This window comes from Elephas maximus, chromosome 5, assembly GCF_024166365.1.
Source record: "Elephas maximus indicus isolate mEleMax1 chromosome 5, mEleMax1 primary haplotype, whole genome shotgun sequence".
Lineage (NCBI taxonomy): Eukaryota > Metazoa > Chordata > Mammalia > Proboscidea > Elephantidae > Elephas > Elephas maximus.
The window spans coordinates 135470033-135482452 of record NC_064823.1 but is presented as its reverse complement, the minus strand read 5'-3'; the positions used below and the strand labels follow the sequence as shown (position 1 = coordinate 135482452).

The window sequence follows — 12420 nt, the reverse complement described above, 5'->3', positions numbered from 1 at the left end:
GACATCTAGCCACATTTCAATGTGAAACAAAGAATATGGTCTATGTGTAGAAGTGATGACCTCACATTCTGCAATGACATTTCCTCCTCACTCCCTCACTGTGTCATTATGGAGAGAAAGCTCACACTTGTGATGGTCAGTCTCCTGATTCAGAAAAGCTATAGATTTCCTGAGTCTTGGTGTATTCAAACGTAAGAAATTTCTCTTACCCTTCTTAAACGCTCACTTCTTGCAGAGTGATCTGAGCTGGGGTTCAGATGAAGCTTTCTGGGAACTCTTGTGGCTAAACTCTGTGGAAAGAATCTAGACTGGTGGCTTTGAGAAAACATATCAATGTAGCAATGTCGATATCAAAACACACAATATTACATTGGAGGGAGCTCACTAGTACATGAGGTAGTCAGTGTACTTTAGAGAAGACAGTGTATGATACTTGTACACCAATATTCATTGTGGCATTAGTTGCAATAGCCAAAATGTGAAAACAACTCAAGTATCTATCAACAGATAAATACATAAACAAAGTGGGATATAGCTATGCTGTTGTTATTGTTAGGTGCTGTCAAGTCAGTTCCAACTCATAGCAACTCTATGTATATCAGAACGAAAACACTGCTTGTTCCTGCACCATCCTCACAATCCTTGCTATGTTTGAGCCCATTGTTGCAGCCACTGTGTCAGTCCGTCTTGTTGAGGGTCTTCTTCTTTTTCACCGACTACTTTACCAAGCATAATGTCCTTTTTCAGGGACTGGTCCCTCCTGATAATATGTCCAAAGTATGTGAGATGAAGTCTTGTTATTTCGCTTCTAAGGAGCATTCTAGCTGTACCTCTTTCAAGAGAGATTTGTTTTTTCTTCTGTCAGTCCATGATATATTCAATATTCTTCACCAACATCATAGCTCAAATATATCAAGCAAGGTTGTGTTGTCTGCATATCACAGGCTGTTAATGAGTCTTCCTCCAATCCCAATGCTGAGATCTTCTTCATATAGTTCAGTTTCTCGAATTATTTGCTCAGCATACAGATTGAATAAATGTGGTGAAAGGATGCAACCCTGATGCACACATTTCCTGACTTTAAACCACACAGTATCTTTTTGTTCTGTTCGAAGGACTGCCTTTGGTCTATGTATAGGTTCCTCATGAGCACAATTAAGTGTTCTGGAATTCCCATTCTTTGCAATGTTATTCATAATTTGTTATGGCCACACAATCTAATGCCTTTGCACAGTCAATAAAACCCAGGTAAACATCTTTCTGGTGTTCTGTGCTTTCAGCTAAGATCTGTCTGACATCGGGAATGATATCCTTCATTTCACGTCCTCTTCTGAATCCAGCTTAAATTTTTGGCTATTCCCTGTTGATGTACTGCTGCAACCATTTTTGAATTATGTTCAGGAAAATTTTCTTTCATATGATATTAATTATGTTGTTCCATAATTTCTGCATTCTGTTGGATCACCTTTCCTTCAAATGGGCACATTTTGTAAGGTAAAAGGTGATGCAGGTCACTCTCCAGGGGAACACTTTTTTCACTGGATAAGGGCTGTGACCTGAGTAAGGGTGTTGCATCACACCCTAGTCCTCTTTAACATTAACCACAGGCAGAGATTAGGATTTACAACACATAGGAAAATTACATCTGATCACAAAATGGACGACAAGCACACAATATTGTGAATCATGGCCTAGCCAAGTTGACACATTCAATCCATGACACCAATATGTAGGAAGAATTGATTGACCACAATTTGACCACTTATGTACTGTCTCTTGCAAGCTTTGTAACCTTGGGTAGGTGATTGGCTGTCTATTTCCTTAGTTATAAAATAAAAACCAAACCCATTGCCATTGAGTCAGTTTCAGCTCATAGTGACCATGTAGGACAGTGCAGAACTGCCCCATAAGGTTTCCAAGGCTGTAATCTTTATGAAAGCAGAATGCTACATCTTTCTCCCATGGAGTGGCTGGTGGGTTCAAACCACTGACCTTTCAGTTAGCAGCCGAGCTCCTAACCCCTGTGCCACCAGGGCTCCTTAGTTATATGATAGGGATAATAACACTCATCCCAAAGGATGGATTCTTGTGAGGTCAATCAGTCAGGGTTCTGAGTTGCAAGCAACAGAAACTGACTTTGGCTGATAAAGCAGAAATGGGATGTTTTGAAAGAATCAGCAGGAATGATGGAGAACCAGGTGTGCAGGTTGGGCAGAACGAATGATGGCCAAATTCAAGCCACAGGGCTGGTATGGAAGGGGCATCACTGCCACGTCCACTGAATGATACACAACACAGTGGGCACCACTGGTTGTGGTGTCACTGCTGCCATTGTTACTGTTACTCAGCACTGGGGAGAATTCTCTTCTGCCCCCGTTTCCTTCTTTCACTGGTTGCTTGTTTAAACTCTAGGGCAGGTGCATGTGGTTGCCTGAAATTGGAGCACATTCTTGGCTCTGGCTGTAAGAGGGGCTGGGAAAGCCTGTACCCTTCCAGTTTCCAAAGTAAGAGACAGGCTCCACCTCCCAGCTATGTTCATTAGGGGAAGAAATCCTTAAATACAGGAAGGGGGTTTAGATGATGGGAAGCTAAAAACTGATGTAAATGCCCACTCTCTGATTAAATGGGATTGTTTCCAAACAGAACCAGCACACAGTGGGCTGAAAACAAGCCTCAGCTTTCTTTTTCCTTCCTTTGAGTCAATAGCTTTACTGTTGATTCCACTAGTGATATTTGGAGCACTTTCTCGTTTATTATCTTTAACATTGCTGTTTTAGGAGAACTGTGCCTCATGCCTGTAAAATGATGAATATTTGAAAGACTGAAAATAGTTTCATGCAGAACTTGGGGAAAAAATCAGTTTATTTCACTTGCATGTTTTCCAGACCTTGCGATTGTGTCAATATCTCTGCCCTTATGCTTTTCTGTTCACTATATAAAAACTCAGCTTATAATTTCAGCACCTCAAATATGACAGTGACTTAAATTTGAGGCTGATGAGCACTGGTCAGTAGACAGGAGTACTTTGGAAAGTGATTTGTGCCTTTGGTACTCTTCAGCTTGTTTTCCTCCTTAATGCCTACGTAATTCTCTGAAAACGAATGAGCCATTTAAGGGGACACTTGCAGGCATTCCGGCCCCCCAGGCACTGGTTTAGTGACCAGAGAATAATCGACTAAATGTGCTGGTGTTGAGTCCAGTACCAAACACCAAATCCGTTGCTGTCGAGTCGATCCCGACTCATAGTGATCCAATAGGACAGAGTAGAAATTCTCCATGGGGTTTCCAAAGAGTGACTGGTAGATTCACACTGCTGGTCTTTTTGGTTAACAGCCATAGCACGCTGTGGCTCTTAATCACTGCACCACCAGGGTAGCCCAATTTATCTGCTTTGTGTTTCCCTTTGGTGACTCAAGTTGCTATGGAGGCAGGAGAAATTAATATTACAAGAGCAGAACTGAGTTTGAAACTCTTCTTTGTCAATCAGTAGCTGGGTGACCTCAGGCAAATTTCTTAACCTCTCTGAGCCTCAGTTCTCTTATCAAAAGGTTATTCTGAGAACTTTGTGAGACAGTGTCTATAAAATGACTAGCAGAGGCCGGTTCATAATTTATTCTTCGTAAATGGAAGACACCCAGATTATTGAGGATAAATTTACTTTCTGTTCTACTAAATCTATAGCGCTTACTTTCTTTTCTAGTAAAGACATGAAATAACAGTGCAGTGATGACAAAGGTCAAATCCTCTGAGGGCAGGGGTAGTGATTATTTAATTTGGGTGCCTGGGGCTAAGGAGTTCTCTGCACAGAAAACAGAAGCTGGTTCCATTTCATGATAGATGATAATGACTAGAACCCATAGATGGGCCTTTTGGATTGATTGAAAACCAACCCTGGGTTTTAGGTAGTCATGCCACAGGCTTTGGACAAATTTCACAATGTCACAGGTCATGGTTACGGAACAGGCTTTACTTGGGAAATTTATAAAACAAGCTTTAGAAAGAAAAGAAGGTATAGGATCCTGCAACCTCTATCATTTCACGGAGAGTGCTCTGGGACCAGTGTACTCTGCTGGGTATACTATGGAGACATTCCAGGGCAGAAAATGTGCCTCCCATTTCCATGCTTTCTTATGGCACTAATACGGAAAAGCAGCCTTGTCAAGTGGGTGTGGTGCGTGGTGAAAAGACAAAAATACTATTCTGGCATCAGGAACTCTGGTTCTGATGCTGCTGTTTACAGAGTAGTCAGGGATAGTAGCTACGTAGTACCTGGAGACCTTGGGATCTGTCGATCGTGGCAGCAACTCCTGCTGGGGGAGGAAGGCCCTATTCCCACAGGCAGTTGAGTTATGGAGCAGCTTTTCCTGCTGGGAGAAGGAATGAGTTCCAGTTTCAGCTAACTCATGGTTCAGACAATTGAGAGAGAACCCCAAAATTGAATTCATTTTTTAAAGATAATCCTGCTTATAACACCACATAGAGCTACATACAGATGCCACATTTAAAGTCTGCTGATGACATAGTTTAATAATAGTAATAGTAGTGGTAGTATTGTTATTGCAGTGGGTTGAATAGTGTCCCCTTTGGAATGTGATCTTATTTGGAAATAGAGTTTTTTTTTGCAGATGTAATTAGTTAGGAATCTTGAGATTTAGTGTGGTCCCTAAATACAATGAGTGGATGTCTTCTAAGAAGAGGAGAAGACACAGAGAGAAACATAGAGGAGAAAGTCTTTTGAAGATGGAGGCAGAGATTAGAGTTATGAATCTACAAGCCAGGGATGGCCAAGGATTGCCAACAACCACCAGAAGCTAGGAGACAGGCATGGAACATATTCTCCCTTAGGGCTCCCTGAAGCAACCAACCCCGATGACACCTAGATTTTGAACTTCTGGCCTCCAAAACTGTGAGAGAATAAATTTCTATTGTTTTAAGCCACTGTGCTTGTGGTAATTTTTATGGTAGCTCTAGGAAAATAACACAATTGCTTTGCTTCTTTGGTTAATAATAATATATATATATATTTTTTTCTACAGTGTTTCTAAAATTTTCCTTTCACTTCCTCTGAAATTTTAACCAATATTTTCTGAGCTCTTATTTTATATCAGTTGCTTGACATAAATTCTTCCAGGAAGTCTGGATTCCATGAGAATTTGACTTTTTGGTCCACATTCCTCCCTCCCCCCTTTTTGATCAGGATTCTTCTATAGCATCTTTAATCAAAATTTTTAGTAATGGTAGCTGAGCACCATCTAGTTCTTCTGGTCTCGTGGCAGAGGAGGCATCTGTTCTTGGAGGCAGTTAGCAACAAATTCCATTTCCTTCTCTTATTCCTTACTCTCCTTCTTCCTCTGCTGCTGCAGGTAAATAGACCTGGGTAGCCACTTGCAAGCTTTTAAGACCTCAGGCACTGTGCAAGAAACTAGGAGGTAGAACAGACTTTTTGGAGCCATCGAGGCTGGATAACCCCTGAAACTATTAACCTGAGATAATCTTTAAACCTTAAACCAAAAATACCCCCTGAAATCTTCTTAAAACCAAAAAATAGTTTAGTTTAACTAGTGAAGAACGTCTGTCTCGAGCGTTGTGTTCTTTTGAAAACTATATGGGATCAAATCGACAATAGCAACTCAAAAGATTAGACAGAAAACTTAGGGGGCAGTGAGTTTATGTTAATGAGGGAGGGTGAAAATGGTTGCACAACTAGAAGAATGTAATAAATGTCACTGAATTGTACATGTAGAAATTATTGAATTGGTGTATATTTAGCTGTGTATATTTTCAACAACAACAAGAAAATAAAATTAAAAAATAATTAAAAAAAAAAAAAAACCTCCCAGGAATCATAGAAGGTAGCATTATTAAGTACATTTTGCAGATGAGGAAACAGTATACTGGAATTGAGATCATTTACTAAAGTTATATCTTTAGTAAATAAGATTAGGTTGGACCTGAAGCCTAGGTCTTAAAGAGATTGAGCTGTCTGCCTGCCAAACACTTCCCTAGAGATATGGAAGAAGGAGGAAGAGTTGTGCCTTTGCTGGATTTTCTTTTGCCAAGGAAAGCAACAGAATACAGTGTTTTTTGTTTTTTTTCTTATTTTTGTGAGACTCGGCAGAGTGAGGATTCTTGACACACAGGGTTGTTGACACCAGGAATGCTAGTTAGCTGGCATGCCCAAAGAGGAAGCAATTATGTCCACTTTGTCTCGTGCCACACAGAATAGCAAGAGTGTGGGTTGGAGTGCTGTGAATACCAACCAAGCTTGTTCATGCGTATGAACAAACCTGCTAGTGATTCACTAACAGCCCATTTGATTCAGTTCATCAACCAAATTAGTCTGAGCATGCTATCTTTCACAATGGCTTCCTCAATCATTAATGAGAAAAATTGGGAAAAAAAAGTATATCCCAAAAGCATGTCAAGAAAAGTGAGCATCACCATTTTAACTTGGCGCAAATGTTATAATAAAATTTGCCCATTGTTCTAGCCCAATCCATTTCCCCAGTGGAGCTTCGACCTGCACCCTTAACTGGACATTTATCATGTCTTACAATATCAGACATCCAACCCGAAATCTTGAAAATGCTGTAAAGCCTCAACCTAATATTAAAAAGTCCTGTCACTTAAATGAGAACCTTTAGCTGACGGTGAAATAAGTGGGAAAGTCAACGTGACCAAAAGACACATTTTGGACTTAGAAAGAATTAGACATTGTCCAATCATATACTGTTTCAACAATTTATTGTGATACACAGGCTGGGGGGGGGTATTGGAGAGAGTTAGAGATGGATGGATGGATGGATGGATGGATGGATGGATGGATGGATGGATGGATGGATGGATGGATGGATGGATGGATGGATGGATGTGGGTGGTTGGGTGGCTGGGTGGTCAGGTGGTTGGCTGGGTGGATGGATGGATAGATAGGTAGGTAGATCAAGAGAGAGAAGAATGCAGCTTCATCAATATTTTTGAGACACTTGAACATGTAAAGGCAGATAAGAAACTCTTAGTCTGTCCGCCAGTAACTTATTGATTGCATGAGTTGTTCACTAGTGAGCCAACTGTGAGAAGGCCAAGACCAAAGAGTTTCTATTCCGAAATGTGCTGACATGTTTAAAACGGAATGTGTGTTTGCAAGAACACTGGTTTGTGGAATTGGGGATAAAACTCTTTGGAACCTTTGACTTATTTCTTGGGCTCACAGTCATATATTATTCATGTTGATAATTAATTGCAAGGTCTATTCACATCACAAACAAGGGAGAGGCAGAATTCAAAACAACCCTTGAAGTTCATTGGCACAGTGAGTGTTTTTCTAAGAGGGAAAGTTTGTTACCGAGGTTTTTTTTTTTTTTCTTATTTGTGCTCTGCCTGGAATTGAGATGGGAAAAGGATTTCCTCAAACAGTAAAAGTTTGGCAAGATCATTGTACTAAAAATTATGAAGGATACAGGTCACCATTATTTTGGGGCCATGGATTGAAGAATTAAATTGGCAATATTATGACTGTAGCTGACACAAGAAAACATAGCATCTTGATTCCTCTACGATCTAAAATATAAGCTAAGTGTACACACAAGTTCATACGAATTTGAAGAGGCAATCAAATCATAGTGGGTACCGTTGGATCATATGTCTCAGAGCAGAGGAAGCAGCCTCTTTTATCAGCTCGCACTAACTGGGGCTCCCCCAGGGCCCCTGGTGTGCTTGGCCAGAAGAAGTGAAGTGTCCCAATGATAGTGAGTGTAGCCCACGTGAAGTTTGCACTTTGGATTCAATGACATATGCATCAAAGGCCATAAATTATATTCCCACTTTGACTTAGAACTAATGTCTACTAGCAGACAGTACATGATTGTGCAGTACTTATGTCCTGTCCTAGGAACATTACATTTACAAGCTAATTTAATGCTCACACTAGCTCTGTGACCAAACCAAACCCATTGCCATTGAGTCGATTCTGACTCATAGCGACCCTATAGGACAGAGTAGAACTGCCCCACAGGATTTCCAAGGAGTGCCTGGTAGATTTGAACTGCTGACCTTTTGGTTAGCAGCCATAGCACTTAATCACTACACCACCAGGGTTTCTAAATAGAGTTGCTGTGAGTAGCACTGAAAGGGAGGTATTAATGTTATCCCCATCTTACAGATGAGAAACCACCACCCATCTATCAATTTGTCCTACTGTGGTGGCTTACATGTTGCTATAGTGTTGGAGTTATGCCACTGATATTTCAAATACCAGCAGGGTCACCCATGGTGGACAGGTCTTAGCAGAGCTTCCAGACTAAGACAGGCTAGAAAGAAAGTCCTGGAGATCTTCTTCTGAAAATTAATCTTAGGAAACCTTGTGGATTACAACAGAATATTGTCTGATCTAGTGATAAGGATAAACCCCCTAGGTTAGAAGGCATTCAAAATACACACTGGTCACAATAATGGACTTCAGCATAGCAACGATCATGAAGATGGCACAGGACTGGGCTACATTTCACTCTGTTGTACTTAGGGTCACCTTGAGTGGAAGTGGACTTGATGACAACTAACAACAGTGGGTGAGAAAAGCAGATCATAGTGAGGATGTTGTCCTTCCCAAATCACAGGCCCAGCTCAGAATTTCCTAGAATACTTATCCCACTCTTTCTCTTTATACTTTACTCTGCAGTTCTCACCCTAAAACCTTGTAATTGACCATTTCTATCCCCTAAACAGCATGAAAACTCCATTATTGTATTAGGCCCTCTTTCTGGTTTCAAGTGAAGGAGACATAACGCAAACTGTTGTTGTTGTTGAGTGTCATTGAGTCGGCCCTAACTCATAGTGACCCTACATATCACAGAAGAAAACATTGCCTAATCCTGCGCCATTCTCACAATCGTTGCTATGTTTGAACCTATTGTTGTAGCCACTGTATCAATCCATCTCACTGAGGGTCTTCTTCTTTTTTGCTGATCCTCTACTTTCCTGAGCATGATGTCCTTCTCCAGGGATTGGTCCCTCCTAATAATGTGTCCAAAGCAAGCAAGACAAAATCTTGCCATTCTTGCTTCCAAGGACCATTCTGGTTGTACATCCTCCAAGACAGATTTGTTCGTTCTTCTGGCAGTCCATGGTATATTCAATATTCTTCACCTAAACCATAATTCAAATGCATCCATTCTTCTTCACAAACTTTGGGCATGTTGTCAGGAGGGACCAGTCTCAGAAGAAGGACATCATGCTTGGTAAAGTGGAGGGTCAATGAAAAAAAGGAAGACCTTCAAGGAGATGGATTGACACAGTGGCTGCAACAATGATCTTAACCATTGTGAGGATGGTGCAGGACTGGGCAGTGTTTAGTCCTGTGGTACATAGGGTCACTAGGAGTTGGAACTGACTTGATGGCACCTAACAACAACACACTTTCAAATGTAATAAGGCTAGGAACCTAATGCTGCAAGAATGCTTCAGGTTGTTATATTGTGAAGGTTGATTTGTGAGAGTCCCTTAAGTTTAATCCCTTTACTTACTGCTGATGAAATAGATATAAAGATATAAAGAGGAGGTCTGGAAGTGGAAAAAATAAAACAACACTGGATTTGTGTGTCAGAATAGCTTTAAATTCCATTTCTTGTATTCGTGACTTTGGGAAGTCTTGCTATATAGAAGGGATCATAATAGATGGGGTCATATCAGATGATCTCTCAGGTGCTTTCCAACTCTAAAGATCCATGACTCTACATGAGATGGCTATCCTAGAGGATCGTGACTAACAAAAGAGTTAAACATCACCCAGAAATTCTGGTTTCCAATATAGGATCTCAGGCTCCTTTTCCAGTTGCAAGGCTGCTGGTGGGTTTTAGAAGGGGCTGAAGTCAGGAGGGCAGTGGTGGTTCAATGGTAGAATTCTTGCCTTCTACGCAAGAGACCTGGGTTTGATTCCCAGCCAATGCATCTCAAGCGCAGCCATCATGCATCTGTCAGCGGAGGCTCACTTGTTGCTATAATGCTGAACAGTTTTCAGCAAAGCTTTCAGACTAAGACAGACTAGGAAGAAGGGCCTGGAGCCTTACTTCCAAAAAATCTGCCAGTGAAAACTCAATGGATCATAATGATCAGATCTCATTGTGCATGGGGTTGCTATGACTAAGGGGTCAACTCAACAGCAACAACAAAATCAGGTTTCTTTGTTCTAATTTTTTTACCTCCATTTCCTCTTGATACGGGCCAGGTCCTCCATTATCTGATCCGTTCTTCTTGTTGGGGGAAAGCAGGCTGTGTCACTGTCCTGGATATCGGGGAGCCTCTCACACACTATTGTATACTAGAGAACTAAGGCCCCAAAGTTGGAGAGGTGAGGAAGATCAAACCCAGGTGGTATGGAGCTGCAGGGGTTGTCATGAGGGGCTAGGTGAAAGTGAGAGCCAAGATGTGATGGAGATGGACAATGGGAAACCAATGACACTGATGTAGAGGCACAGCCTAAGAGGAAAAACATAGAAAATGGTTCTTAGGTAGTTTCAGAACTAAATTATTTGGATATGCTCTATTATTTTCTGGTTGTTTTGGTAAACAGGATTCAAATAAACCAGCTCACATTGGACAGACTCCCAAGCAAAGGAATATCAATGAGAATGCCAATTTCAATCATTTACCTGACTGATGAGTTTAACTATCATTATAACTGGACTAGAATGTTGGCAAATTTATTTTAGAAGTGAATTTAAAAGGAGAAGTTTGTGTGGTAAGCACAGAACTAGAAAAGAAAGAAGTCAGTTTAAGGACATGAATGTTTAACGACAATGGGCTAGGATAGGCCAGGGTGTCTTCTCCACTGAGGGACACATGGGGACCTCAGGCCTTAAGATCCTCTGCCAACATTTGGCTCTCCTAACTGTTTTCTCAAGTTCCAAAGTGCCCCTTCGCACCCCTGCACTTTAGCTTACTCGTTCTTTAGAGAAGCTAATGCCTTTTACTATTCAACATTGGTTTTAATTTTCTTGCTTGTTTACTCCAAATCATTTGGTCTCTAAGGCATTTTTTGCATATTTTGCATTTAAGCTATGCTGATTTTACGGCTTAATTCCCAGAATTCAGGCTATATGTTGCTGTCATCCTATTTCTGTCACTTGTAAAGACATTTTGACCAACTAGTTTCTTATAAGAGTGCTACTGATTGATTTGTGGAAAGAACCACAAATTATTAACTGTATGTGTTTTGGATCTGCCCCTTCCTGCCGCCACCTTGCTAAAGAGGATTTTACTACTCACATATACCTCTGGGCTCTGAAGTGGGTTCTGCAGTGGCCAGATTTGTTCCACAAGCTAACTGGTACAGCGCTATATTAGCCCTTGGAACTTATAACATTGTCATTAGGGGCCGTGGTGTTTCAGTGACAGAATTCTCACTTTCCATGAGAGATTTCTGGCCAATGCACCTCATGTACAGCTACCACCCATCTGTCAGAGGAGGCTTCCACGTTGCTCTAATGCTGAATAGGTTTCAGTATTGCTTCTAGACTAAGATGGACTAGGCCTGGTGATCTACTTCCCAAAACCAGCCAGTGAGAACCCTATGGGTCGCAGCAGTCTAATCTGCAAGTCATCATGGGAATGATTCAGGACTGGGCAGCATTTTGTTCTGCTGGGCATGGGGTCACCATGAATCCGGGGCTGGCTCAACAGCAGCTAACAACAGCAACAACAACATCTTCATTAGACTTTGCTTCTTGATTGGTAAAACGGGATCTGTGGGGAGACATTTAGTCCCAACATTCTATCATTCTATGGTTCTTCTCCTTGGGCCGGGTTTCATGACATCATGGGACTGGGCTTTATATAGAAAGCTTTGCAGTGATGTTTTAATGGGCCATTTAGAGAATGAGAGAGATCCATTTTCATAACCAGTTACCAACTGTCTCTCTAAAAATATTCTGTAGCTTCGACTACACTGCAAGAGGTGAGAGAGTGTGTATATAGGAGGCAGGGAGGCGAATACCAGGCATGTCGTTAATTGAGGTTTCATGACAACTATTTTTATTTTTTTTCTGACTAGATGCTTTTAGTAGTCAGGCTCCAATAATCGTTAGCTTGGTAAATAGAATGACAACAGTGGTTTTATCGAAGTGAATTGGTTCACTCTCAGAGACCCCAAAGGATAACACTCAAGTATTATGAAACAAATTGTCTTGTTTTAAAGGAATTTGTTTTAAACAACAAAACAACTCTCTACCTACATAGGGAGACATTCTGACTTTGTATTTCTTTTCTTTTAAGGGACTTCTATAGATTCTGCAATCAGAAAATTAATGAGATTTACTGAACACATTGAAGCCCTACCAGTAACAGATATGCCTACAAAGCCGTTATAACAACACTACTTTAAAATGATGCTGGGAGAATATTAGGTTAATTCCATAATGGCTGTAGCAT

General features: G+C 41.0%; 1 non-coding gene across 1 annotated transcript; it reads left to right on the top strand.

The window, feature by feature from the left end:
• The first annotated feature begins 9871 nt into the window (after positions 1 to 9871).
• TRNAR-UCU (transfer RNA arginine (anticodon UCU)) lies at positions 9872 to 9942 on the top strand. The gene has a single exon. It is a non-coding gene; the product is annotated as a tRNA-Arg (tRNA).
• The last annotated feature ends 2478 nt before the right edge of the window (positions 9943 to 12420 follow it).